General features: G+C 39.2%; 2 protein-coding genes across 4 annotated transcripts in view; one reads left to right on the forward strand and one right to left on the reverse strand.

Moving 5' to 3' along the window:
* CMSS1 (cms1 ribosomal small subunit homolog) overlaps positions 1 to 26,143 on the reverse strand; it is a 233,461-nt gene that overhangs the window by 119,085 nt on the left and 88,233 nt on the right. The window lies entirely within an intron of this gene.
* Positions 1 to 26,143, forward strand: part of FILIP1L (filamin A interacting protein 1 like) — a 200,125-nt gene that overhangs the window by 87,535 nt on the left and 86,447 nt on the right. For all 3 annotated transcript variants that reach the window (XM_035314954.1, XM_035314955.1, XM_035314956.1), the window contains exon 3: positions 7,245 to 7,330. The gene's annotated coding sequence lies outside the window, so the exon portion shown is untranslated. The remainder of the gene's footprint in view (positions 1 to 7,244; positions 7,331 to 26,143) is intronic.

Genomic DNA, 26,143 nt, shown 5'->3' on the forward strand with positions numbered 1-26,143 from the left:
CCTTCTACTGTTAAGCACTTCTTGCACAGGATAATTCAGACTGAGCAGTGCGTACGCAGAAAAGCAGACAGTTTTAGCTGAGCAAAGCTGAAGTCCTGAAGGATGCCAAAGACTTCATCACAGTTTTAGAGAGGAAAAAAAAGAAATTTTGAAAAATGATCAGCATTTCTTGCAAATTGTACATTGTCTTCATTCTGATCCTAAGAGAGACTTAGGAGCATGTGACAGCACTCTCTCCATCAAATTAGTGGAAGACTAATGCAGACACTGTAAGAAACACAGTTGAAGAAATCATGCACATTACTAGAAATACTGAACTTCACATACCAAAGAGGTGTGATTCCTCCAGTTGCCTATCCTACAATAAGGGAATTTAAAAGACTTGGAAGTATATCAGAAAACATGCTCATGTTTTCTTGATCAGTAAGACCAGTTTCCCTACTACTCTGTTAAGGAATGAAGGGATGGAACAAATGTGACCAGAATAGTTGTACCTGAAGTTAGATGCAATTTCCAAAGCTGGAGGCAGCAGCACAAACTTGCCATTTGTATTTTTAAGTTTACATACGTGCGTATGCACAAGAAGACACAGGATGCTTTATTGACAGCAACTAACTCACGGTCCTGCTGCAGAGCTTACCAATGCCATAACACTGTGATTGCTAAATCCACAAATGTGAAAAAAAGACTTAGCACTGATAAAATCAGAATTCATCTAGGGACAGAGAAAGTTTCTAAAGCTGCCTGGACCACAGATATATCTAATGGTGCTTTTCATTTAGCATTATGGTCAGCTATCTGTAAAAAGTGCATTTAATGTTTCATAAACCTAGAGTTTAAGACAAAAATGCTTCTAATCAGATCTGGCAGAAAAGGGAGAAATGCATACATAGAATGAGGTAAGTGTGATCTTGCCCAGCTGAAGAACAGGGAATGGCAGGGCTTCAGGCCATGACTCACACAGACACTAAACAGTAGAGAGCTAGAGATAATTCTCAGGTAAACTTTGCCTGAGCCACTACGTCATCCCCCTCTACCCTTCCTGCATTAATCATGTCATTAGCAACCTGATGCAAGCTGAGAAGAATGTCTGATTTACGGGGAGCAGAGCAATGCTAACAGAACAAACACGTTGGCGGGTCAAAAAAGGAAAGACCAACCCAAATTTCATTTTAGCTCTAACCACACCCTGGAAGAGCAAGAAAATTAGGAAAAAGAAAATCCCAAAACAAAAAAGTTATCTTCCCACAGCAAGATTGCGTACTTGGTTAAAAGTTCCTGAAGAACCAGTTATTGAGAGTACAAATAGGAACAACATGCAAGAGCACACAGATAGAGAACCAGCCTGAACATGCTCCCAAACAAGGCAAAGAAAAAGAAAAAAAGAAAACACAAGCTTTCTTTTGAAGTTTTCATCACAGTTACATAATTTCCACATTAGACTAAATGTTTTTGAACATCCTTTAAGCATACAGTTATGAATCAATTTACAGTGAGTACAAAGCATACTGCTAGGAAAGATTCATGTCCCGGTCAGGTATTATGGTTACTCCGCTAAAACCAGAAAGACAGGGAAATACTGGGGTAAGAAAAAAAGGAAAAGCTCCAGATGTTCTTTTTTTAAATTATTAGTCACTCTGGATTGATAGCAGCTACTTTAATAAACGTGACTATTGTTTTAAATACTGTACATGGCTATTTCAACTTAAACATCTCAAAAAGGTAATGGTCATTTGAAGGAAGGAACTGCAGATTATTTCTGTTCATTCTGAAGCAAATGAAAAACTCTACAGGTTACTTTAAAAGTAGAATGAAATTATCCATAGGCTTCTCGAGAGCATCCACAACAAACTTGTTTGCTGAAGCCCATCTAAGCAACTGGAAAGCCCAGTGCTTATGGGGTTTTGTTCATGTTCTCATGACTTCATCTGCTTCTAAGTCCTCCTAAGTAGGCTGCCTATTTTCTTACAATTTTCTTCCCAAAGAACACTCTCTCCTCTCTCACTTTCCTCTCATTTTTAAATCAGCATCACACCTGTGAGTTGCTAATTTGATTTTAGCTTCATTACTTCAAACCACAGGGTTGCAGGTCTACTTTTCATCACAAAACAAAGGTCTGGAAAGAGAAATGTAATCCATAAATTAACTATTGTATCTCCTCCTTTTCTCCTTAGTCTTTGACCTACTACAGTGGCTGCATGGTAGCTACTGATACCTACACGTGTCACCTCAGTTCTGAAAAGTAATTTTGCTCTTGCTGATTATTCATAGCATCCCTTTCTCAATATTAAAAGTAATAGATAAAATATTAACTTTATAGCTCAAATATTAAGACAATATATCAAAATGTTAGTGGAATATGAGATAACAGCAAGGAAAATACAACATCCTAACACTGATTTGGAAAGCTTCTCTGTTGCGCCATGACTGCAGGACTCAATCTCTCATTAAAACTGAAATCAAGATGTTGTGAAGGTTTTCTCATTGTACATAAATGGGCATGCCCCTTTCCCAGCTGCTCGATTTAAAGTCAACATTAAGTTGAGAAAACCAAGCCGCTGTTTTGTCCCTGATTGCTGTTCAATGTCATATGCAGAAAGTCGCTAGGAATCCCAAATCCGAAATTGACAGTCACCTCATTTATAACTATTCCCTTTCTCATCAGTTTTTGAAGGTCGGCTAAAGACTGTGGGCAACAAACTGAAAAACCTCTCAGAAGAGTCCCTATGTAGATAAACAGGGTGTGCCAGAAACTGTAGTTTAGTAAGCGTCATGTTTGTGCCTCATTCAGCAAAGGCATTACAGACAGTTTCACAAGATTGGGGGGTGAGGGGTATCTGTTCCATTCTTTTTTAATTTAATCTGAAAGGAAAGAAAAGATTGAGAGATACAATGCCAACAGCTTAATGCGTGTTCTATAGCGTATATCAATACTTCTACAGTACATATAAGTACACTGGGAAAAAACTGCCCTCTGATAAACTACAGATTTGATTTTCAGGTGCCCTGCAGAATATAAAACAGGATCACAATTTGTTAAGCCTAATCTAACAGTGTCTTTCAAAACAAACCTATTTCAGCCACATCTAGCAAATAGTCCTCTTCCCACCCTACATCCAAAGCCTTATCTTCAACAACAACAACCAAGTTCTTCCCTAACAAAAGCTTCAATGCTATCTTCCAAACCTGCCAATAATTTGCATTACATAGTACAGCTAAGAATTTTAAACTGACCTTTGTCATCTCCGAGGAAGTCCTCAGTCTGTTCCAAATGACCCATACACTGTGCAGAAAGCCAGAGCTCCCACAAATTCCCTCAAATGTGTAATTTATCTGTTCCCGAGAGTGAGACTGCATGTGCCTCTGTGCACACACAAAAGGGTGAAATGAGCTTTCCACATTCTTGTGTGCCCCACTCCTGGTCCTTGTAGGCCTTTCGCTGTTCCTTTCTCCATGGCACTGCTTCCTTCCACATTCACATCTCAACAAAACGCGGTCTTAAAATTTTCCTTGCAACTTGGAAGTAACATTTGCTTGCTTACATGATGTACGCTCATGGGCATACACGTGCACTTTGCCAGCTCAGGCTCTAGAAGAGCAAGGAGGAGGAACAAGTGCAACCCACTTATGCTGGACATGCACTACCTATCAGCCTTGACATGGGAGTATTACAAATGCCACATCCAGGAGGCTGCGCTTTCCCAAATGGAGCATAAAGTGGGGCTTACTTAGTGATTGCATGCCCCGTGCAAGTACGCAATGTTTTCTGGTGGTGGGAATTAATTTTGATACTTTCTGCCAACTCAAAAATCTGTCCCTAGTGAGGAACAACAAAAACAAAGAAACAAAACAGACAATGGCTACAGAGACTCCAGGGGAACGTAATGACTATAACAAAAGGCAATAGCAGTGTTGTGACAAGGGTTTTTTAATGGGTCAACAGGCCTGAAATGACTCAAATGCAGAATCAAATCCCAGCAGGATTGCCTTAAATTTCCTTCAGGAATTAGAGGCTTTCAAGCAGTTTGCATTCAAGATCCCTTGAAGAGACCAACAAATAGAAGGATCCATCTGCTCTTCCAGATGAGAAAGGTGCACTATCAAAGTAGAGCAGTGTTGCTATCCTCTTTTAGCAGAAGAGGCTCAGAAGCATCTGGCTGCACCCTCTGAATGAAGGCAGTGAGTTGGAGCAGAGTACAAACACCAGCTCCTACCAAAGTGCTACCGGCGTAGTTCAAATGGTCTTCTTAGCAATTATAAAATTTAGGTAAGAACATGCTGGACAACAGAAGCTTGTATGACAGCTACCATTACTAAAAGAGCACACATACAGTCTACAAACACAGAGAGAGGTGACAAAGCTGGAACAACTTAGGTATTTTATCCCATTCACTCAAGGGTTGGCATTTCTAAGCATCTTAAATACAGCCTTATTCCTTCAAAACACCACCCTACCTTTGCTACTACTAGGAAGCAGGACTTTCATATACTCTGTGTACTTCAGTATTTCAGCATTTTATTAATGCATATGTAAGTGACATTCCAAGTGTGCAGGAAACAGGAGAGTGTTGAGATTTTGACCACTTTGAGCATTTCCACATTCACATGAAACTTTATTTATTAAATTGATGCCTCCAACCCATCTATGCCAGGCCTTCTCTCAATTACCTGCCTTAATTATCTCAGCAATACAAAAGCTGAAATGTGAACTGAATAAAAATTTAGTTCCAATGATTAAAAAAAAAAAAAAAAATCAATTAAAAGGTCCTACTCTTTTCAATAATGAATTCACAGGTTTTCAAGCAGAGCTTTCTAAGAAGTAAGACATTGCCTTTTTATATGTTCCTTGTGCACCAAGGAGTCTTGAAGGAGACAACCCCAAGTTAGTTTTTCGTTTCTTTCAGATGACAAAGTCAGGTGTCAATCATTCTACATATTTGATATAGAGACAAATGCCTAGAGAAGTGTTTCAGCTAAATGCCTGAAGATGAAGGAAAAAGACCAAAATAACACTGAGATCAAAAAGGGACAGTCAGGGACCTGGTGAGAATTATGAACTGAGCAGAAAAATTCACCACATCTTGGACAGGGTTGGGACATGGAACAGACCTCTCTGCAGATGTCAGAAAAGAACCAGGAAGCCAAAAACTAAACTTGTTGCAAGCCAGTACTCAAAGAGTGATTCAAAATAGTAAAGAGCTATTTGGTTCTTAAATAAAACTTCATGACAATGTGTCAAGAGGTCTTATATTATCATTGTATAACCTAAGCATCTGTGAAAGCCATGAAAAAAGTTTCCTTTCTTCCTGCTTGGAGGGCAGAACTCTAGCAAGAAATCCCTGAGATGCTGCAATCATTTCCTTGGGGATTAAGCATATTGGACAAGTCATTGCTCTTAACAAGTGCCTTAGTTCACATCTAGTACTGTCTTAAACCACTTGCTCTGGCTAAAGACAAAAATGTACCATAAAATATCTAATGGTGCTATAATGACAAGCAGAAAGAGAAATACATATATTTACTTTTCTTTAAAGCAGAAGCATAGAATTTCCTTATATATATATGTCTCGTTGTTAGACAAAACTAACCCAATAGATATCAAAGCAGAACAAACCAACCAACAAATCCCCTTAAATAACAAAATTAACTTTGTTGTTAAATGTAAACAAGTTAATTAAATGCTTTGTGACTGATCATTTTGAAAACTCAAGGAGACAGGCTGACAGACTGACATCCTTTCCCACATCCTACATTGCTGGATGGCTTTGTAAGGTGCACATTCATACAGCACTTCACAGAAGCTTTCCTAATAGAGTTATTTTAACCAACAGTAAAACAGGGTTCTGCATTGTTTATTGTTTTTGTTTGTTTGTTTTAAATCTCTCACTTGTGACCTCATTGGTGACTGTTCAGTAATTACAAAAAGTTAGCCATTTCTGAATTTAAAGCCTAAATTCCATACTTCAAGTTACAAACTTAAATCATAGATGCCACTACAGATGCAAAATCTAACATTTGTAGTGCTACAAAGCAAAAATATATAAAATTTAAGTAAAAAAACAGGGTATTTATAATTTTAACGCTTCTATTGTTAAGAGCTGTTATTACAACTGTCATGGTATTTGTTATCTTATTGTAATAGCTAACAGAAAAGTGATCAAATTGCAATTACCCAAAAAAAGCATGAGTAAGAATATCACGGTAGTACTAGATCTGACATCAACATGGGAGAGGAGACAGTTCATCACATCAGAAAGCAGAGAGAAATGAACATAGCCCTGTAGAATTTGAGAAATCTGAGAGTTAAAGAAAGAGTTATCCAGAACACATGAGCTAATGCAGACTAACTGGTGCCTTCTCCTTCTGCTCTATTATTATCTATCAGTAATAGATGGTTTAATAGTAGAAATATATCATGTGGTTTTAACTCTTGGCAATAACTTCCAAAAACAGTGGGCAAATAGAAAACAATCCATTTTTGAAACAGCTTTGTCCTTATATTGAGTTGCTACCAGTAAATAACAAAAAATGCCTTCCACTATCCAAGTAATCCCATTTTCCTTTCTTTTCTCTTCTGTTATGTCCTTGGATCACCATATAAAAATGAAGTTTATATTCATTGTATTCCTCAGCATATGAGATTGCCAAATTCAATTTCACTCAGGTCTTCTTCCCAGGGGCCTGCCTTCATCTCCTCTTGTACCTTGCCTGAGTTACACGGTCACATCTCCATGACAAGGACAAACAGTTACTAGCATGTAATTCAACATTAATACCGCGGCATTCTTTCCAATCTCATATCTGTCTGGCTGTTGGATATACTTTTCAAAGGGTGCCTTCAAGAGCAGTGACCTAGCTCCATGAACCAGTGAACCCCCAGATGGGAAATTCTGGCTGCTAGAACTTTACGTAGAAAATGTGTTCTTTCCCTGCAACAGTAAAGGAATATTTTTGAAACTATAGGAGAATACAGAATAAATACAGAAGGAAGAAATCTTTAAATGAAGCAAAATCAGAGTTTAAAGGTTGGACTAGATGATCTCAGGTCTTTTTCAACCTAAATGATTCTATGATAAAAATAGCAGTGCTTTATTTTAGTATTATTACAGACGTGCTAGTCTTCGAAACAGTAAATTAGTAGAGCATATTGCCAGTCCATAACTTTGTCTGTATCCTTACCGGATCTAGTCTATTTACTTATGCTTGTTAAAAAAGGTATAATGGACTTTTATATTTCATTGCAGATTCATACTACAAGAGAGACGATACTGGACACAACTAAGGAATTTTAGGGAAATATCCCTAACTAACAGCATAGAGCTCTGAACTGGTAGGATTTTTTTCTCTTTTTTTTTTTTCTTTTTCCTTTGCCATGTTTTTTAAGTGGGTGCTACTGATGGTTAAAAAATTGTTTCATTTCTCATATGTGAATTTTTAAATGAGATGAAAATAATGGGAACTTGTACAAGTAGGACACTTTTACAGGTAATTGGGTAGACTATTTGTCGGAAATGTTAAATCTTCTCAAAAACAAACCATTTCTAGTTTCTCAACTCCTACACACAGTGCCGTTCTATTTATCCATTTCTTTTAAATGCTAAACATTTAGAAGATAAGCGTTTTCTTTGCAATGCAATGGAAAAAAAAATCTGAGAATTTTGTTCTGCTTATTAGGTAACTCCTTTTAAATGAATTAAAAGTTTGTTAGATACCAATTCAGCCACTGAATCTAAAGTAAATGTGAAAACGTATTATAAATTGATTTATATTTCTCCTGGCCCCTTTCTCAAGCCAAAGCCACCCTCAAAACCATAAGCAAAAATATTGAAAGTAACTGAATCCTCTTAATGTTTAAAAAAGTGGGTTCATCCAGGCAGTAACGTCATTACATTAAATATCTACAGTGGTTAACTCATCTGCTTTTGCCATTTGTACACTAGAACAACAAGCAATGTTTTTTTTGGACAGAAATAATGTTTCTGTAAACACATTCTGAAATTTCACCATGCCATTTGTATTAATATGGATCTTACGGTAAGCGGCCCTTTGAGAGAGCACATTTCTGATGGCTTTGCATGAAACACGCCTTCCTGAAACACTTCCTGCCTTGCACCCGTTTTTGGATATTATCACTGTTGTCTGACAAGAATGAAGTCAGCTAGGATTGTAGGGATACTTTACAGCAGCTGTTGGGCATTTCTTTGAAACTCCATAACCTTTAACTCCTTCACTGCCTTCACCAAACAGACATCGCGGTCTTGCAGGAACACCGCAGGAACAATGACTTTTCAGGGTGCATACAATGCCTTCCACTGAGCAATCTCCAAGTGCTTAACTGAGGAAAATAAAAGACCGAGCCTTTCAGGTGAGAAAAATGGGACAGAATGTGAACAACCCGTATGATGTAAAATGGAGAAGTGATAGCACCTTTGCAGTGGTCCCACCTGAAGAGGCAAGATGGTATCATTTGTGCAGCAGAGAGACAGACACGGTATGGAGAACAGCACAAAGAGACAGCCAGGCTTAAAATAGCAAGGTTTATCAGTATTCTCCCACAGAGACCCAGTTGGCTGGTTCTCAGCAAATAAAACTGTACAGTTGCTCTGTAGGACCAATAAAGCTGAACTACACTTGTCTAAGTGGGAAAGTGTAATCTGAACTTGTGCAGAACTTAGCTACAGTGTGCCCCAACAAACTTCCACACCCAACACCCTCACAAAGCTTCCTGATATTTTAAAACGGGCCATCTCAGGTCAGGAGGACCATCAGGAAGCATTTTAATTCACTCGTGAAGCTGTGGTCCCACAATCACTAACATGAGCCCTGTGCATGAATGAGTCTTTCAGTAGCAAGAGTTTGATCTGCATCAAACGTGCCTGTATTTCCACTGAAAGAGCCAGAGTTATACTGGCTGTGGGAGGACAGACAAAGCTCCTGTGATGCAAACTGATGCAATCTGGAATACAAGCTATACTTGTGTAAAAGTTAGCATGTTAAAAACTCTTGAACAGAGCAGAAGGTTTCACTCTTAGGGTAAATTCCCCCCACCTTAGTGCACTGAACTTCATGGTCACTGTTTCCCATTTGAGAAGCTTCAGGACCACACAAGGCATGCTGAAGCATCAAACCAGGGCCTGGGACAGTTTCTTCATTGCTGTTTGATTCACTGTGGTGCTGGAAGTGCTGAGAGGGTGCTAGATGAAGGGCTCTGCACACCACGCCTCAATCTTTCCACCTCAGGCACCAGAAAAGGCTGCAAGAGAACAGCACCTGGGCATCTGGACAATGCTTTAAAAAGCCTCAGTTATGAGAATGATGAGAAACAAGGAGCATGATCATGCTGCACAGATGTTCAGATAGCGTGATTTCCACACCTTCTTACTTCCCTTCGTCAGGATGCACTCATCCATGCTGTGTGCATCCTCCCTGTTTTTTTTACAGTGTGCCTAGTATACAGCTTGTTTCAAGGATACTGTAAAGCTTTTGCAATTTAAACCATGATTTGGTTATAAGATTAGGGTTGGCAGAGTTTTAACAGAGCAGTGATCCTCCTTAGGCTATGCACCAGTCATACTTTGGAGAGTTTTGGCAGCGAGCATCTCAGCTCATGTGTTATCATACCATATCACTTCGGAGTGCACACCAGAGCTAACAAAGCATTTATAAATTCACCTTGGGGAAAAAAATAAAAATAATAATAATAAAAAAAAGGAAGAAAGGGAAAATAATCACAAAACTGATCCTGTCTTGCAAAAACACTCAGTATGCCTTTGGCTGCTTCTGTCCCCACCTGAGCTAGGGCGTATACACACGCAATGCATAATACATGTGCGTGCAGGTCTGTGGGGCAGCCCTCTGTGCTCCTTTCCAAATGGCAGCTTTTCAAAAAACAGATACCACTCTGTGCCTCACTGCATACAATAACTCAGGGTAAAGGCTGACATAAGAAGTGAGCCAACACAGAAGAAATTAACTTGATTTTGCCTACAGTAAAACCAAGCAAAATACAAAGAAAGGTGAAAGAAAGCAATTTCCAACCACCTCACCTGGCTCAAGAATCAAATTACAGCCTCCTAACGCTGGGCTATGATGGGCTGCAATAAAGTTTATGCCACTCTAAACTAAAGAAATTGTTAATGCCAACCTGGCATCAACACTGCCAGTAAAAAAAACTCCTCCTGGTCTCCTTGCTCCATTTCTTACCAAAAAATAGTTCTTTTATAAAATCCTATGATTCTGTGGTTACTCTACAGTTATGGACAACCAATGGGAAAGGCCTGAAAGTCCAGCTTGGTGTCACGAAGCTCAGATAAAAGAATTTGGGGTTTCTTTCTCCAAAGTCATGAAAACCACCAGATGCATGCAGTGTATCAGGATACTATACTTAATGGCCTATGGGGCAATGGACAATTAGCAAGATTGCAATGGCATATGTCATTTAAGCTGATAATTATTACACCGCAACGTATTTATAGGAATGGTGTGTATTTTTGTTGTTTTTGGCTTTTTTTTTTTAAGATTCTAAAATACATTATTTTGTGCAGGGAAGAGGCAGACAGACTTGAATAAGGCAAAGCTGCTGATCCCAACAAAGGATTTGCAAATTACTTATTATATACATTTTAGGTAAATATTGATATGAACAGGGAAAAAAAATATCTGTCAAAAAACAGATAAGCTTTGTGGAAAGAAAAAGAAAAAAAGATGAAGGAACCTTGTATTCAGCAATTGCTGCCATCTGACCTCATTTAGTACCTCTGCCACAGAAAAGTGCACGAGTTGAGAAAGATCAGCTAAGAACTACGCAAAAAATACTATCTCTAGGTAAATGGGCAAAATTGTCCAATTTCAGACTTTCACCCTCCCCTCTCCTCTAAGCTGAGGGTGATTTATTTTTGCAAATGAGATGACAAAGGAGTAAGACCCCCAGGCAAGCTTGAAGAGCCCACAAGTGTCAGGACTCGGACAGCACAGTATTCCAACAGCTCCTGTCCAGAAATTGTAAGTTGTCAGATGTTGCCTTCTCACCCAGACCTCTTAACATGTATTAAAAATTAATTTAGGAAGCAACTATTTCAGATACCTCATGCAAATGTCAAAACCTTCCTGCCTTCCTCACTCCAGAAACCTAAAAACTTTTGAGAATTATACATTTACTGGTAATTGTATCTGTGTTGTCTCAGCATAGGAATCCCCCCACAAAGCCAATGCCTTGTGGTTTTTATTAGCGTTCACCCCAGTTTAGAGGGCAAACAAGACTTACTTAATCTTAGGAATCAAGAAAATACATAATTTCCAAAAGCCCAAAATGAAAACACATATACTGTTGTTTACATTAATTTTTCTGTTACTCTCATTCCCTTTTTTTCTCATAGCTATACTGATTAGAGAAAATACATATATGTATGTATGAAGTGTGTATATATGTATGTATGTATATGAAATAAAGAAGACTAATTCTATATTAGCAGACCAGAAGCATTTTGGGTTTTGAAACAATTGCAAAAGCTACTGTACTCCTGCAGGCTCCAAGAGCAGCTCAGATCAATTTTGTCTTTTGTTCTGTACACGCATTGGCACCTACCTGTTAAGATACACACAACACGTTCTTCAGGGACAAATTATCTTTGATGAAGTGGGGAAAAATTGTCCAATCTTACAAGCAGTTTAAATGATTAATTTTAGCTTTTACATAGCAATGAATCAGAGACTTCATCTTAATCTAACTTTAAGTGTCTGAAAAAAAATCTGTGGGTTATAATGGGCCTTTTCATGGGGCTATTGTAAGGTTTATGCAGAAGTACCTCAGCATTAAACGAAAGAGGAGAGTGGCTAGGGAGAGGGAAATAAAGGAAATGGCCTTGGAAGATGTAAGAGACACAAAGCAAAGATGTTTTGTGCAGGAAACCCAAGAAAGAAAGTACAGTAAAAGATATACTAGCAGCTACTGCTACTTCACTTAATCATGCAGGTTGATTTAAAATGTTCACAGCACCATTCTGCAGAGAGAATCTCAATACCTGCCTTAAAAGATTTGTAATTTGAGGCACGTAAATTTTCACTGTTTCACTCAGTTAAACAAAACCAGAGAAAGCAGCAAGTACGAAGGATGAATCATTTTGCCAAAGCTAACAGGAAGGCAACCCCTGACAGTTTGGTGCAGGGTCTGTTATGAAAATCTAAGGACCAGGAAATATAAATGAGGCATTGAGGGAAATGCTTCACAGAGACTTACTAGGACTGCAAAATAATTTCCAAAGTAATGCAGAGGAAGTCTCATCCCTTGTGATACCTAAAACTGGATGGAACAAAAGAGTGGAAAGTAACCCAAGGAAAAAGCCAGTACTGGCAAGTTGACAGGCTATATGGAATATGTTTTTTTTTTCTTGCATCTCTGATTTCTATTAACATTTTTGTGGCTCTTGAGGCAGCAAGGTAGGAGCTTCAGTTCGTACTCCATAAACATAAGCCGAAAGCCTCCCACAGTTCCACTTGGTAATGTCAGCTTAACGTGCTCAAATACACACAGGCTTCTGAGAATGAGTCAAGTTCCGACTCAAACATAAATTATGCCAAAAAACGCCCAACATTATTTCAACTAATAAACACTTGGTTAAAAAACATGTCAAATCAACCTGGTCTTTACATCAATTTAATTGCCTCTTACCACAAGCATTGCCTAAGCCATGGTGTGCTGGAAGAAACACTAGAAGATAAAGTCGATTGAAAACATTCTCACAGTGCTCCTCTGACTGTCATCACTCGTGCGGTTTCACAAAGCTCATGACTCCTCGCTCTGCAAAAAGACTCTTCACCAACTGGGCTTATGCTGTGAAAACTCATTTTAAGGATGCTGACTCCCTACCTCTGAAAGACTAAAATTTGGGAGAAATACTGCACCTCTTATTTGGGGAGAAATACTTCTTAAGGGGAAGGTCCAAGTATTGCATCCTATCATGGTAGGGTTTCAAAGCCCTCCCAGAACACTGTCCTTTGATTCAGCATTCACACTGCTGAATACTCATATATTCATACTCATAAAAGACATCTCTTCACAAGAAATACAATACTTCAAAATATGCCCAGAGTTACCCTAAGTTTATACAGATGCTGTTCATTAAACATATTTATTCTCTTCATAAAACTGTGACATTTGGACTTCAGATATTTCCAAATTCCATTCCAACTCCCCTGATGAGTTTGTATAATGAATATTAAAATGACAACCAAGGCAAAAAATAAAAACAAAAAATTCAACACAAGGACACAACCAAAGCGTGAAGTAACTTGTGATATATTGGATGTATTATGGACTACATCCTGAAATTTTCTTCTCCAAATGACTTTTTCCAGAATTTATGGGCCTACAGTAAAGCACAAGGCAGAGCTGGGGTAGGTAGCTCTTGCCCAAGAGGCCTTTCCAACATAAGCAGCATCTTTAAGAGACCACTCTTACAAGTTAATAGGGGAAAACAAGGTAAATGACAGATAAAAAACCTGACAAACCTGACAGATTAAAATAATACAGCAGAAATACATTTGTTAGTTAAAACATCAACAGAAATAGCATCAGCAGCAGCAGTCTTACCATGGACAAATACCTGGAGTTCTGTCACATTAAAAGCTGATTTCCCTGGCTAGGACTGAGATGCATTTGAAAGGCTAAGCTGAAATACACCTTTCTTATCACAGCAAGCCTTCTTCCTCCACAGCTACCACGCTGATGCTAGCAGTGAACAAATGCTTAAATTGACTCAAAACACTTCGAGACAAATAGAAGTTCCTCAAGACAACCCTGTTCAACTGAAAACATATGTATACAAACATCATGCCCTGTCTCTGTATGTAATTCAAATATTTCTTCTTCCAGAATGGTGACATGAGCTAAAATTTCATTCCCACTGTGAGACCTCTTGAGGACTCATGGAAAGATGAATCACAATTTTTCATGGAAATAATGACTTGCGACAGCTGTAACTTCTGATATATAAAGTATCACATGGGCAAAGTTAACGTCATGCCTTGCTGTAAATAATTAGCAGATTGCAATAAAATGTATTTCACTACCTAGTTTAAAAAAGGTACTGGAGCATGAGTAGTCTGGAGTCTCACCTCTGCTAAAGAATAAATGTATAAGAAAAGAAAGAGGTTGAACTAGCTTCAAAACTGTTCAGACAGGGACCAAGAGCAAATGCTTGGGCAAGGCCAATAACAGGAGCATCATCAATGATCCTTCTCCTAGCCTATGATTTAAGCTGCATCCAGAGCATCCTGCTAAGCATTCACAAGTGAACTGGTCCTCCGTGAATCTTCTTACGGAATCCACTAACACCTCCAGCCTTTGTATCCCATGGCACTGACTTCTGTAGTTCATCTGTGTGCTGTGCAAGGAAGTACATGACTTTGTTTTAATCTTGTGACTTACATTTGTGTCAAATCGAATCACTGAGTGTCCCCTGATTATCATGCTATGACAGAATAATTAGTTCCATTTACTTTGTGTGTGTCATTCAGAATTTCTGAGTTGTAAATCAGGTGCTGTGTCTACATTTTATTTCCCATTTCAACAGTTGTGATCTGGTAGTCCTAGCATGTAGAGCATAGGTAGTCTGCAACTACCTCACATTTTATGGAAACAGGGAATCATAACACCAAAATATACTCATACAAAGGCATAACAACACTTTCTGATTTGGCTTAATTTCTTTGTTAAAGCTCTCTGGGATTTGACCAGTGCTAGTTTGAATCAGATCTATGATTTTGGACAGAAAAATTTCTTTGCAAGGTGTCATGGTCTCAGGCCTTGCAATTTTCTCTCACGGGGAATAAGTGCTCATATGACTGTTTATTTATTTATTTATTTATTTATATGTGTAAATACATAGGAGCCTCATCTGAGAGTTCAGCATAATTTACAGACTTCCAGACACTCTGTCCAGTTCATCCTGAAATACCTTCATGCACATCTTCTGTAAAACAAAGATGAAATGCCAATATCGGTGGCCGCTTTTGCAAAACTGTCGCACATGTTTTACCAAGGGCTTCTCCCGACAGATTCTGCCACCTCTTCACCCTTCTGCTTCGCTGCTGGGCAGCCCTGCTCTGCCAGGGCAGCAGGTGCCGTGATGCTCTGAGCTCCAGCGCACAGCAGCAGACTCAGAGCCAGCCGGGGCTGCCCATCCCACAGGGGACACACCCCAGAGCAGGGTTGGTCAGCATCACCACTCCAGTCATGAGGTGACAGCCAAAACGCTGCCTCTGTTGTACCTGCCAAGCCAAGGAGCAGATGACCAGGATCCACACTTTGCAAGGCAGCTGCAAATTCGACAAAGCCATTTCTGACAAGTATTGTACAAGCCCCTTGGGAAGACGGCCTTAAATCTCCACAGGGTTACGTCTTGCACAGGTGGCCTGTATAAGTTCACAGGATCCTGTTCTTAATATTTTTTTTCAAAGCTTGCACACTACATTTATTACTGTAGTTCTGACTAAGCCTCCAAACTATTTTTACAGGCCCTGAACAATAGTAATCATTTAGGATCAAGTTCAACTTGCTAAATTGAATTATCTCTAGTCAAGATCCTTAAAACCCCATGTCTCTGACAAATCCTGTTGATCACAGAACATAAAGGACATCAGCTGGGATACTGTAGATTTAATGGATGTATGAGGAACACCACAGGAATGTCAGATGCAATGTACTGCAATAGCCTCTTAGCAACAATTTCATTTTGAAATCCAAAATGCAGATGTGGTAGGGTAAAGATGACCAGGTTTTTGAATGAAGTAATCACCCTTGTCAATTTTTTTTCAGAGGAATTTAAGAACTGTGTCTAGGCTCTAACAAGACATGAATCAGATGCATACACCATTCTTCAAATGCTGATAAAACAGCACCAAAACTAGAACATGCATTTCCCAAAAGCTATTTTCATTTTACCCCCCCCCCCCCAAAAAAAAAAAAAAACTGAAGATTTTACTTAATTCTCTTGACGGACAGCAAAAGTCATTTCTTTCATCTTATTTGCAGAGAAGCAACTTTAAACTATTCAATTTTAATTAAATTTCCTGAAACAAATCCTGATGCTTAAGCAATGCTATTTGCCACTGAAGCATTTGCTTGGAGCCATACACAGTCTAAGAGTAAGTAAATAAACAATCTTACATAGCTGGGCAAGTTTCACGTCTGCAGCCCTGATTTGCAAGAAACTGAAATTATGACAAAAACAATCTCATCATGCAAAGGCTCTGAGGATAACTACATACTTTGTCCTAAGCTCATGTAAGGTGAGAAAATGAAAATAAATGTGTATGATAGAATGGTATTAGTGACATTATTAATACCATTGTTATGAGCCACAATCTATTTTTTTCTTTTAACCATAAACATTCATTTCCTCACTCACCTCCTTCCTCCTCCCGCCCATAATCCAATCTTAAACATGCAGCCCCATGGCTTTTAACAGGCCAACCTGCACGAGGTCAGCTTGCAGAATTTCACCATGTGCACTCTGATATTGGTTGGGTATTTGGTATAAAATGATGCAAGACAGATTCTCTAGCCTTTTAGAAGGCCTTCCTTTATTTCAACTCCATGGATTTATTTGAGCAGAAAATGCAACATTTTGATGTCAGAGCAGCCTTAAGATGTGATCACTTTTCAGCCAGAATTGCTTGCACATACAGGCACAACTGGCTGTTCAGTGTAATATTTTAACCAGAGTAAATCCACTCTGTTGTTAACACTTCTTAAATTCTTGTTCGTTCACTCCAAGCAGAACTGTTTGAAATAGAGGGCTAAGAAAAATTATCCTCTTAGACAAAGAATATAAATACTATTAATGTGTGGGAATGTATGATCACAACACACACACCTACTGTGTGTTTAAATGACTCCTTTACAACCATTCAGTAATCAATTCGGGCTGCTTAGATTTTACTTTTTTTTAGTGCTAAGCAAATATTCACAAGCAAACTTAAAAGTTAGAATTTTAACTAGGAGGTGTCTTTTTCATATATATCTAGGAGACAGATGTATTCTTGTAGAATACAGATTAAGGAGGATATGTTCAGATGTGGTACACAGGTACTTATCTCAGGAGCTAAATATTAGCTTCAGATAAAATAATTTCAGTGAAGTCTTACTAAGCAGCAGCTCTTAGGAGGCCCTCTGTGCCTGCAGGATATGACTCATTGCTTCGCTAGGAAAGACTTGCATGTAAATGCAAATATTTACAGTCACCTGCCCATGCCTTCCTTAACACACCTAAAAAACTGCAGGCCTGTCCTCAGCTGCCAGGAAGATACCACTAAGAACCTAACATGACTGCTGCTGAGATCAAAACAAGCGACTCCACAGGGGCTTTGCTAGTAGCTCAACCCATGAATGATACACGCTGCTCAAGGAGAGGTTCCTTCCAGCATCTCTGCAATGTTGCAATGCTGAATATCGTCAGCAGAAAGGCCTCTTTGCAACCCTTGCTTCCTACCTTGCTTCCACCCATTTCCACACCAGTTTGTCACAGGTCATCCCAGAGAGAGGCAGGCGAGCTTTCTGCAAGCCCCTCTGACACGAATGCGCAGGAAATAGAACTCCAGCCTAACTGGTGCTGGGTTCTGTAAAGATGTGGATATTAAGACTTTGCTTTTATGCTGGTTTTGATTACCGTACTTCCAAAAAGATACACGGGTATCTTCAGTAGGGCTTTTCAAACTGGCCTTTACAGTGACGCGCAGGAGAAGGCACCCAGACCTCAGAATCCCCTCATCGTCAAAATACCACAGCCTTGTAAAACGCCCACGTGCACACATCCCTTTATGTCTGAGGAACCCCTTTCCTCATCTTCCACTGGTCACCGGGCCAGAAACTGGCCACAGCCATGTTTTATTTGAACAACTGGTAAAACAAAGGAAGGAAGAAAGGCCAGTATGTGCTCTACAGCATCTCTCAAGCATACCCTGTCCTTTCCCCCTCCCCAGAGGGCTCAGCTCCAGTGTAATCAAAACCAGGGGGAGGGCCCGGCTGTGGCCACAAATCAAGAACATTCTCCTTTGGAGTACGAAGCTCGTGTAGCAAAACTGTAGGGTCCTTATGTAGCCATGAAAGGAATATATAAGTTTTCTCCATCTGCCCCATGCCGAAGCACAGATGATGGCCTCAAGACAATTTCAAACGAGGGGGGAGGGAAGGAGGAAAAGAAAAGTAGTTAGGGACACACAGGAGGTGCATACATCTACCTCACTTACCGAACTCTATTCCATTTCCTTTTTTTTTCTATGAGGAGGCAATTTAACTTTACTACTTTTAAGAAACTTCCTATTAGAAAGCTGCGGTTTCCAGTGCATTTTTATTGCATTTTCCAAGGTTGCGTCATCAAAGTGGGGCATATTCCTATGGGAGCTGAATGTCCAAAACTGTGAGCCATTACAATAAATAATAATGAATGTCATGGCTAGTAAAACCTGTAATCTGAACACATACAAAAAATAATTTCACTGTGTACAGTTACTTTTCAAACTCTGTGCTTTTCACTTTTTCCTGGCAAATGCATATAGTCACCAATATTAAGAATATTAAAAAAATATATAAGCCATCACTCAAAGTCATGATTTTACTTTGGCTTACTTAAGGCAATATCAAACTCAATGAAACAATTTCTTCAAAACTAAAACTCACCTACAAAGCTGACTTGAGAATCTACCTGGAAGATCGCATTTCCTTTGTGTTCCGTTATGTAGAGGGAAATGTGAATTAAAAAAAAATGCTGCCACAAAATCAGCAGGTAGGACCACAATAAGAACAAAAGAACAGTAAAAGACAAAGAAAGCAAAAGCATCCAAAACATCAAGAAGCACAAATCCAAATTCCTGTTATAAAAGACATTTCGATTCAAAAGATCAACAACACATCAATGACCTCTACTTCCGTTAAATGCAAGCATTCTCACAACTTTTGGGGAGCTACAGAACATTGCTCTCCTAAAAATCATGCAACCGCAGCAGTCCAGATCCTCCAACACAATATAAGTCATGGTAGTACTCAGGCAGTCATGATAAGGAAGTTCACTGTCTTCAATGGGATGAAAAGGATGCATTTAAAGTTCAGCTGACTCGCTAGTCAACCAAGACATATCAACTCAGATACGTTTTTGAAAATTCATGTATTAAACCATTCCATAAGCTGGAAGTAACAAAACATGATATTATCTGGTGGCTGTATTGTTTCAGCATTGTTTTTAAATCAACTGAAATAGCATTTAGCAGTGCAAAAGAACATGTATAAAACAGCAGAATTTATCATTACGACGGTGAAGAGCTGGATAGCGTTGTCCTGCATTGAGACACTGATGCCCCTACTAGCACGTCTAACAAATCTCAGTGGCAGCACAAAGGCAGCAGTGGTGGGACAGGATGATGGGGATACAGGGCATTGTCAGTCAGTGCTCTTGGTCCCGAAGTGAGGAGCGAACTCATGCCACTCACCAGTATTGCTTCTTCCACCGGAACTCAAAACCTAAAACCTCTCTTCCAGAGGAAACGACTTCTGATTTTCAGAGAAAGGTTACAGGGAGAGGACTGCCGATGTGAGAGAGATGTCATTTCTACTAAACTCTTGGGAAACGATAAATTAACGGTAAACGATAAATTAAGATTAACGGCAATCTTCCACTGCCGTTAGTGTGCTGCAGTTTTGTAGCTGCAGTTGAAAGAGCAAAATGGCAGAGCAGATTTCTTGCACAGCTAAAGATTATCTCATTCAGAAAGAAATGTTAGCCTGCTGTCACATGCTTTTGTATTGTCATTAATGAGAAAAAAAAAATGGAATCACACTGCTTTTGTATTACAGAATACAAAGAACAACTCAGTATTCCTCCAAGTATAAGAATGCAAAGTACCAAATCACAGAACATAATAAAGACCTGAACTTCAGCATATATACAGAAAATTCAGCCTGCAGCTAAAAGAATAATTTATAATCCAGGCAAAAGAAACTTGAGTGACTTCATTTCTCAGATAAACCAATTAAAGGTTACTGCCTGATTTCTAGATAGCAGCAGAATATAGTCACTGACAAGAAACTTATCAAGAAGCTTAGTTAAACAAACAAAAATAAACACACGCAAAACCACACAATCCAAACTAACCACTTGGAAATCCTAGGTTTAGATACAAGCCTGAAATTCTACCTAGTACTGTTCGTCGATGGTTAGTGCCTGCACGACAAAACCAGTAAAATCTCTATTTGGAATAGTGAAATACTATTCTAAACAGCTTCTCTGCGTTAAGTACTTTCCACTACCAGACAGCACACAAACCATTGTCTGAAGCAGAAAAGATGCAGCTCATGAAGGCAAGCCGGCACTGAGAAAAAAAAAAAAAAAAAAAAAAGGCTTGGGAAGAACAAAAATTTATCAGCCTTCCTGAAAGCTGTCTAGAGGCAGGGAATTCCAGATTAGGGAGATGTTCACAAACTTTCAGAGTTTGGCTAATACATGATCTGTGTTGCTTAGATGCAAAAATAGATGACGAGAATCTTGGACAAACCAAACTGAATGCAAAACAAAAGCAAAAATAATCATAGACACAGTTTCAGTGAAGCCTTGAAAGACATATCTAGACATTTCACTTAATTTCAGCAGCCACAGAAGCAGATAAAACTGTGTATTAAAACTGTCAATCAATTAGTTCTTATACAGAACTCTTGAACACATTGTACCAAAGACAACTGTTTGAACTAGGTCATCCCACACAATACAATGGGAAAACCAACAGTTTGGGTTTTGAAAAGTTGTTTTATTTATGTCTTGGTAAATTTAGGGGGCACATCTGTTGATTTCCCCACCTCATTCCTCTCCAAACAAGCCTTCTGCTCTTAGAGAAGGATGCAAACGATCAAGTCAAGGGAAGAATGATTCTGATTGTCTCACCCAGCTCTCCATAGACATGAGTTCACAAGAGAGGCAGCCATGCAGCTTCCTCAGACATTAGTAAAGACTTTTGATCTTTCTTTGAAGGAACTTTTCTCAGGATATTTAAAAGTCTGTGGTTTATTTCCATGTGTAGAGAAAAGCAACACTGAGGAGAACACTCCCACACAAAGAACTGTCTCAACAAAGCTATGCTTGTCAGAAACACCCTTGAAGAAAATTAATATACGCCCACTTTGAAGGTAAACATTTTTATTCTGGTAGTCCTCACTGCGGAATTTGCTGCCTATTTAACGACTCAGGGATGTATGGCACTCCATGCAATACCAAGCAGATCAGAAATGAGTAAAATGGAAACAGAGATGGCCATGAGGCCAGGTTTGGCTCTTGGATACCTGAACCAGTTACTAAGGTGTAACAAGTTAACTTACACTAGATGATACACACTAGATAATTGCTGCATATGCCAACTTCTACTTCTATTTACTGCTTTTTTGCTTACAATGACTGCTTATTCTGTGTTTGCCACAAGCACCAAGCACAGAGAGAATTACAGACTCACATCAAGTACACAAATTCTTTAAAATGTTAAATGTGTATGTAAACGAACACACACACACACGCACTGAAATACAAGAAATACCATTAGTTTCTTCCTCCTCTGTTGCCCACAGCTATTATAGCTAATAATACCATTACACTATACCATTACAGAGTATTTCTTCAATTAGGCTCTGTTTGGAGAGTTGTGACTATAGGCTGCTTTTAAAATGACTTTACACCACACTACCAGCACATTTAGGGCACGCAAGAACATGGTTTGTCACAAGCACTTCTTTCCAGAGAAAGGAAGGACCATATTACAGAAGCTGTACTGGCCACTGAAGTCATATTTGTACACACCGTGATTATGTGCAGGGGAAGTTAATTGCAAAAATCAGATTCAAGAACTTAATTTAGTAAACATCTAGCAGGAATGGGGAAAGCAAAAACCAGAGCCATAGATACTGATTCTCTGTGGCAATGGGGCCACAGCTCCATTAATACCTCTTTACTTTCTTCATTCTTTCTTCCCCTCCCCCCCCCCCCCCTCATTTTTTAAAATATACTTTGTTATGTATATTGCAGTACTTCAGCTAAATTGGAGCTGAAATTTCTTGCTGTGTAAATAACTACAGTTCAGCTAATTTCAGGATATGCAGAAAAAAGGATGAAATAGATAAATAATAGCTAAGATAGGAACAATTTCTTTTCATGTAATGCTATTTCCAATTTTCACTTTGGCTAATGCCGTAATTACAGAATAATTATACACTGGAGCCAAAATTACAGCAGCTGAATATTAAATATTAAGCCACATTCACTGTATTAAATAATGTTAACTGTTTTCTATGTTCATAAAAAGCGAGGAAATTCTATGCTTGGAAAGCAAATTCATTTAGTTAAAATTGGAACAGCTGAATTTTATTTCAGTGTATTATATTAATAAAACAGTCAAAATAGACATTTGCAAGATTCACATTTTTAATTGACAAACAGATAATATGGCATTGTGCAATTTGCCATGTCAAACACTTTGAACCTGATGTTACAGTAACATTTTGTTGCATGCACCAAAAATCCCTCTTGCACTAATCCTCATATAGATTCCATTTTCAGGGTCTATCTAAAAATTGTTAAACATTTTACTTTACAAATTAAAAAAATAAAATAAAATTGAAGCTAACAGAGAAAAAGTTTCCCATGTTAATCTTTCAGAAACACTTCAGTGTGATTGCATAAAATTCCCCTCAACCCTCAATTCCCAGAAGCACAAAGTTAAAGAAATTCCAGCTATTTTACTTTTAATTTTGATTCCTCCTCAAACTTTTGAACCCATGAAAACATGGGATTATCCTAGCGCTGACTCACCGCAGCAGCACGTTTAAGATAGGGTGCACATACAACTCCAGAGTCGTCCTCCCACTAAAACCAAAATTCACATTCTGCACATTTCGCTCTTGTGGCATGTGTAGCACCTCACTGAGAAGATAAATCACCTCTAACAAATCCACTAACCTACTTACTATATGAACTATATAAACTGGAATACATGATACATACACTATAGTTTTCTAAGACTACCATCAACTTATCAAAACATTGGGGCACAAACTAAGAGAGCTGTATTCACAAAGAGCCGGTGGAAGAGAGAGATGTAAGGTTTAGCAAGAGGAGAAAGCAATGTGACTATTTTTGCCCATTAGTTAAATTCAGAAATTGTTCCAAGGTATCACCCAAGACAATGGAAATTCAGCCTATGTCAGAAACTTTCTCAAAGCACTGATTTCTGAACTGGAACCTGTATGGAAGATCTTCCTGACCTCAGAGCAGCTACCCAGTTTTGTCAAAGAAGTTTTATGTGATACAACAGGGAGCCCAAACACTTGATTTTCTTACAGACTACCATGTAGATGAGGACAAAGTGCCAAGACACCTTGCACTTGCAGACCTTCTGAAGAACTCCACTTAGAGCAACTCATCTCATGCATACAAAGGTTTGACATCTCTCAGTTGAAGTATACTAATTCCTAACCATATTTTTTTAGTACAAAAATGTCAAGTTCGTTCCAGACAAACAGCTTTTGCTATCATGCACAGCACTGTGAAGAGGACTTTAAATTGCCACAGTCTGAACACAAACCTGTGGGCAAATACCACCTGAGATTCAGTAGCAGATGGGCTGACATTGGTTAATGTAAAGGAATGGCTTGACTTGAGCCCAGACTCATGAAACCAGCAACTGGCCACGTGGTCCAGGCGCTTCTTTCTTCTTCCAGGCACTACGTCCATGAGCAGCAGAGGGGGTGTAAAGACTTAACAGCAATTTTCCTATTAGGGAAGTGGGAAACATAGCTCTGTATAACTTAGCAAGAATCTCAAGTTACCCTGGGAATTTTTACCGTTGTAAACACGACCTGGAAGACCTGAATTACAAGATCACAAACCAATACTAAAATGACAGACAACTGACATAGATAGGCTCTTCTGAAGGACCCAGTAAAAACTTCCCAAACTTACAGCCCTTTTGAAGAAGACTCTAAGACCGTACAGATCTCATACACAAAACAGACTTGGGAGGATATTCGCTAACCACAGTCACTACATATGTGCAAAATACTACAGCAGTGGAATGGGAAGGAGGAGACAACAGATGATGGAAGTTTCACAACACCTTCACCATCAGCAGGGTAACACGACAATTCTCTAATATGCTCCAAAAGGCATCACATTACATAAGAATAGGCTGCCTCTCTCCAGGGGACAAGAAACCTGACTCATGGGCAGAAGAGCACAAACCATGACCACCGCAAAAATGACACCCAACTCTCACCCATGCAGTTTTCCTGTCTAGGAGTGTTTACATCCTCTGTTGAATCCAGATTTTCCTCCCGTCCAAGTAATTCCTCTTCTGAACAATGACAGCATTGCTCAGAAGGACTCCTGAGGTCTTCAAAGACCAAGATTTGACAAGAACCCAAGACAGGGAAACAGACTTCTGTTCTGTATTGTTCTCACTTGACTCCCTGTGACCGCATGCCAATGGATGGATCAGGCTAAGCAGGTAAGCACTCCTGCACCAGTTTTCCCAGATAAACAGTTTAATCTTGCAGTTTCCGTGCCAAGATGGGAACACTTATTCCAGAGTCTCTGGGTGACGAACTCATTCAAGGAAAGAAGTCTCTTCTCATCTTTACCCAGCCTATGCACCAAAACAGCACAAGAGTCTACTGTGAATAAGAGCACAGCCCGATGAGATAATCAGCCACGGTACAACAGAACGTGCTTCTGGACAGATGCCACTGTAAATGATTTTCAAGGAAAATGCTGAAGCAGCCTGCCCAAAAGGAAGGGCTGTGTTTGTGGAAGTGGTGCCAAAGTACCACAAAGCACAGCATTCTCCACTTGGGAAGGCTGAAAGCCCTGACAACTGAGAAACACATTCTGTCAGAAGGCATCAGTTCAAGAAAAGGCTCAGTGATCCCATGAGATAGCCAGATCCTGGGATTCTAATTAATAAGACAAGGTTTTCATCTCTTCCTGTTGTTCAGCATGGCTCAGTTGCTGGCCCACAGGCCACAACAGAACTACAGAAAGAGAACAAGACAAACCTGCTGCTTTCTCTGGCAGAGGACAGGATGTGGATGCTTGCCAAAATCCCCGTCCTGTGCCTGCACACTGCCTACTTGGCACACAGCCACACAAGAAAGCAAAAGAACGGGGACAGTAGATTCATTTCTCCGTAGGCAGGTATGTGAGGCACCAAGTTGAACACGATGCTTCACAGCAGCTGTTCTACATGGGAACGGAAGAAATGTCCTGTAACCCTGTAGTAACTAAGGTGAGAACACCCTTTTCTTGCCCAAAAGCACATCCATAGTGATGGACAGAGGGCTCCATGCCTCTTTCCAAAAGAGAACACGTGCTTTTGTACTCTCCCATTACACTGGCATACTGAGCAATAGCATCTCAACTCCATCTGAAGGTCAGACTGCTGGTAGGGGGCCTATATATTTCAGCAAATCAAAAGCATTGTCATATCCCTTTAAGAGATGTTTAAAAACAGAAAGACATAATTCCTTACTTAGTCACGGATTTTTGGAAGAAACATCAAGTTCTCAACCATTCAGGATCCTTACCCTGGGATTAAGAGAAGATTTGGTCCTGTGAGCAATTTTCTTAGCTCATAAGTCAATCACTAACTAAAGAGAAAACACTAAAGGGAAAAATAGATGGAAAAATAATGGATGCCTCTTAAAACCCTACGGTGTCTGTGGTGAAGTCATCTCTGAAGGATATTTCAGTCTTTCCCACAAAAGTGCAGGGATTTCTGAACCACCTGCTTGTTCACTGCTGCCAAAGAGACAAATGCAGTTTCATCTCCTTCAGAATATGATTGAGAGGGTGGAGACCAAGTTAACATCATAGAAACATTTGGTCATTTATTCATCTGGCTCTTCAGGAAAGTATATTTTGATCCCTCAGATTACTCGCTCATCGCTAAGGAAAAGAAAATGTCTCCTTTATATGCACAAAGCTCTTTAGAGAACAGATCAAAAAACAAACTATAAAAAGAACAAAAACATGAACACTAAGAATAGATACAAACTTTGTTGAGTATGTTACTTGCAATACTTTGATTTACCAGCACATTTTAACGTAAGCCACCCTTGCTC

The sequence above is a fragment of the Oxyura jamaicensis genome, chromosome 1, assembly GCF_011077185.1.
Source record: "Oxyura jamaicensis isolate SHBP4307 breed ruddy duck chromosome 1, BPBGC_Ojam_1.0, whole genome shotgun sequence".
Taxonomy (NCBI): domain Eukaryota; kingdom Metazoa; phylum Chordata; class Aves; order Anseriformes; family Anatidae; genus Oxyura; species Oxyura jamaicensis.